The sequence below is a fragment of the Rhinoraja longicauda genome, chromosome 12 (genome assembly GCF_053455715.1).
Source record: "Rhinoraja longicauda isolate Sanriku21f chromosome 12, sRhiLon1.1, whole genome shotgun sequence".
Taxonomy (NCBI): domain Eukaryota; kingdom Metazoa; phylum Chordata; class Chondrichthyes; order Rajiformes; family Arhynchobatidae; genus Rhinoraja; species Rhinoraja longicauda.
Genome location: NC_135964.1, coordinates 12548517 through 12552995, shown reverse-complemented (window position 1 = coordinate 12552995; position 4479 = coordinate 12548517).

The following is a 4479-nucleotide window of genomic DNA, read 5'->3' as shown; positions in this document are numbered from 1 at the left end:
TTTAAAAAAAAGTAAGCTAAGTGCTTTCTAGTTTTATTCTTTGTGGTGTCTGTAATGTGCCAGTGCTCCCTTTCATCACCACACTCAGTACATTGCAGTGCCTTCAGCATCAAAACAATGTTGTTTGATTTCCACTCGTTCACATCATGTACTTGGCGAGGCTGATGTACAACTGTCTCAGTCTTTCATCTCCGCTGAGGAAGATTGTCTTGGGGCCTCAACATCTGTCGCAGCTGAAGGAGAGGATGTCTTTAATTTGTAGTTAGGAAGCAGGCGACGGGTGAAAAATTTTGCATTATTTAATTAACTCGTACAACAGTCTTCAAGGCTCTGAGGGAAACACAAGAAGAGCCCAAAAGGGGAAAGGAGTGGCGAGGACTTCTATGGACCAAGCTTAACCGAACCCGACTGGAAATAATGTGGAGTCAAGAATACAATACCGAAACAGGCCCATTGGCCTAACTCGTCTATGCTGACCCAGATGCCCCAACTAACCTAGTCCCATTTAACTGCTTTTGGGTCCATAAATCCCTCTAAACATTCCCTATCCACGACATTTGTTGACACAAGAAGGGATAGTGGCACAAGAATTATAAAGGCACAACCAGAGTCATTCTCAGCTCAGTTCCACACCAGTTAGCAGCAGTGACCACCACGAGATTTTTAAGAAGAGGTGGAGAGACACTTGGACAGGTACATTGATAGGAAAGGTTTAGAGGTATATGGACAAAACACCAGCAAATGGGACTAGCTTAGATGGAGCATCTTGGTCAGTAGGGATGAGTTGGGCCGATGGGCCTGTTTCTGTACAGTATGACTCTACACCGATGAGCCCAAAAATTATGACCACTGACAGGTGAAGTGAATAACTGATTATCTTGTTACAATGGCACCTGTCAAGGGGTGGGATATATTAGGCAGCAAGTGAACAGTCAGTTCTTGAAGTTGATGCGTTGGACGCAGGAGAAATGGGCAGGAGTAAAGACTTGAGCGACTTTGACAAGGGTCAAATTGTTATGGCCAGATGACTGGGTCAGAGCATCTCTGAAATGGCAAGGCTTGTGGGGTGCTCCCGGTCAGCAGTAGGAAAAAAAAGCTGCAGACGCTGGTTTAAAATCGAAGGTAGACACAAAATGCTGGAGTAACTCAGCGGGTCAGGCGGCATCTTGGGAGGGAAGGAATGGGTGACGTTTCGGGTCGAGACCCTTCTTCAGACGAAGATGGCACGTTGGCCTCCCGAGATGCCGCCTGACCCGCTGAGTTACTCCTGCATTTTGTGTCTACCTCCCGGTCAGCAGTGGTGAGTACCTATCGACAGTGGTCCGAGGAGGGACAAACCACAAACCATCGACAGGGTGTAGGGCGCCCAAGGCTCATCGATGCGCGAGGGCAACGAAGGCTATCCCGTCTGGTCCGAACCGACAGAAGGTCTACTGTGGCACAAGTCACAGAACATATTAAAGGTGGTAACGGGAGGAATGTGTCACATTACACAGTGCATCGCACCCTGCTGTGTATGGGGTTGTGTAGCCGCAGACCGGTCAATGCCCATGGTGACCCCTGCCCACCGTCGAAAGCACCTACATTAGGCACATGAGCATCGGAACTGGACCTAGGAGCAGTGAAAGGTCGCCCGGTCCAAGGAGTCCCGTTTCTTTTAGATCACGTGGATGGCCGTGTACGTGTGCGCCGTTTACCTGGGGAAGTGACGGCACCAGGATGCACTGTGGGAAGACGACAAGCCGGTGGAGGGCGTGTGATGCTCTGGGCAATGTTCTGCTGGGAAACCCTGGGTCCGGCCATTCATGCGGACCTCAAATTGTCACGTGTCACCTACCTAAACATCGTTGCAGGCCAGGTACACCCCTTCATGGCAATGGTATTCCCTGTTGGCATTGGCCTCTTTCAGCAGGATAATTCACCCTGCCACACTGCACACATTGTTCGGGGATGGTTTGAGGAACATGATGAAGTGTTCACGGTGTTGCCCCGGCCTCCAAATTCTCCAGATCTCAATCCGATTGAGCATCTGTGGGATGTGCTGGATCGACAAGTCCGATCCACGGCGGCTCCATCTCGCAACTTACAGGACTTGAAGGATCTGCTGCTAATGTTTTGGTGCCAGATACCACAGGACACCTTCAGGGGTCTTGTAGAGTCCATGCCTCGGCGGGTCGGCGCTGCTTTGGCGGCACACGGAGGACCAACAGCATATTGACAATAATCTTAATTTACTGTATCCCAACTAAATTGGGTCACAGCTGACCAGGGCGACTCTCACCTGGTTCCAGCTGAACGTCTACCCTGAAGAAAATCCAGCCTCCATCACAAACGGCCAGAAAGCATCAACTTTCAATTAGAATCAGTGAGTCAGATGGCACGGAAACAGGCCCTTCAGCCCAACTTGTTCATGACGACCAATATGCCCCATCTGAGCTTGTCCCAAATGCCCATATTCGGCCCATATCCCTCTATACCTTTCCCATCCATGTACCCGTCCAGGTGCTTTTCAATGTTGTTATTGTAGCTGCCTCAACTACTAGGCAGAAGATAGACACAAAATGCTGGAGTAACTCAGCGGGACAGGCAGCATCTCTGGATAGAAGACATGGGTGATGTTTCCGGTCGAGACCCTTCTTCAGACTGAGAGTCAGGGGAGATACAGAGACAAGGAAGTGTAAGGTGTGAGAATGAGACCAAAGGGGGTGGAGATCAAGGAAAATGTAGAATAGATCATTGTTAGCTCGGAGACAGTAACAACAAAGCAAACAGAGATAAAAGGTAATCAGTGACAGTCAGAGACTGGGAATGGGAGGGATGGAGAGAGAGAGAGAGAGGGAAAGCAAGGGTTACTTGAAGTTAGTGAAGTCAATATTCATACCGCTGGGGTGTGAGCTGCCCAAGCAAATTATGAGGTGCTGTTCCTCCAATTTGTGCCAGGCCTCACTCTGACAATGGAGGAGGCCCAGGACAGAAAGGTCAGAGTAGGAATGGGAGGGAGAGTTAAAGTGTTTAGCAATCGGGAGATCAGGTAGGTTTAGGCTGACTGAGAGGATGTGTTCAGTGAAACTATCCCCGAGGCTTGGTCTCGCCAATATATGGGAGTCCACACCTTGATCAGTGGATACAACAGATAAGGATGGAGGAGGTGCAAGTGAACCTCTGCCTCACCTGAAAGGACTTGGACAGAGTCGATGGAAGAGGTATCGCAACAGGTGTTGCATCTTCTGCGGTTGCAGGGGAAGGTACCTGGGGAGGGGGTAGTTTGGGTGGGAAGGGACAAGTTAACCAGGGAGTTGCGGAGGGAACGGTCTCTATGGAACGCAGAAAGGGATGGAGATGGGAAGATGTGGCTACTGGTGGGATCCTGTTGGAGGTGGCAAAAATGTTGTTGGATTATGTGCTGTATGCGATGGCTGATCGGGTGAAAGGTGAGGACCAGGGAGACTCTGTCCCTGTGCAACTGGAGGGGTGGGGGAACAAGAGCAGTGTTGCAAGATACCGAGGAGACCCCAGTGAGGGTCTTGTCTATGATGGAAGAGGGGAACCACCGTTCCCTAAAGAATGAGGACAACGCAGATGTCCTGGTGTGGAACACCTCATCCTGGGCGCAGATACGGCGCAGACGGAGGAATTGGGAGTAGGGAATAGAGTCTTTGCCGGAAGCAGGGTAGGAAGAGTAGTCTTGATAACTGTGGGAGTCAATAGGTTTATAATAGGTGTCAATCGATCGTCTGTCTCCTGTGATGGAGACCGTGAGATCAAGAAACGGTAGGGAGATATCAGAGATGGTCCAAGTGAAACTACTTGGTTGCTTGTTCCATGCATCTATTGCTGCTTTTTAGTACATTTTGCCCTCAGTTTGCAGCTGATCGTTCCATCTTTTTCTCTGTCTAGTGAAAACAAAATATTCCGCATCATACAATAGCAGCAAGAATGTTGGATTACAATTTGCTCATTACATCACAAAAAACATTCAGAAACAGTAAATCTTGCTGACAACCAAGGTGACTATAATTCTCTATTTGAAGAAACAACACTAACTCAGAAGCCTTTGTTATGGTTAGACCACTGGCTGGTCTGATCAATGAAGAATGATTCACTAGGTTAACATCACTGATATTTGTTTGGAATACACACCAAAATAACAGAACGTTCCAGGGTTCATTCAAATTCTTGTTTAGATATACCCTGACCAACAGGGCAAAACATGGATATAGGACGATCAGACTGCTGTCCTTATCCAACCAGTAGATTATGTAAACATAGGAGCAGAATTAGCCCATTCGGCCCATCAAATCTGCTCTGCCATTCGATCATGGCTGGTCTATTTTTTCCTCTCAGCCCCATTCTCCTGCCTTCTCCCCGTAACCTTTACCTCCCTTACTAATAAAGAACTCAAGGCATCTCCCTGCTGGCAGTAAAGAAGATCACAGAATTACCTCATCATAGATTAAAAAGTATCATTCATGATTTTTA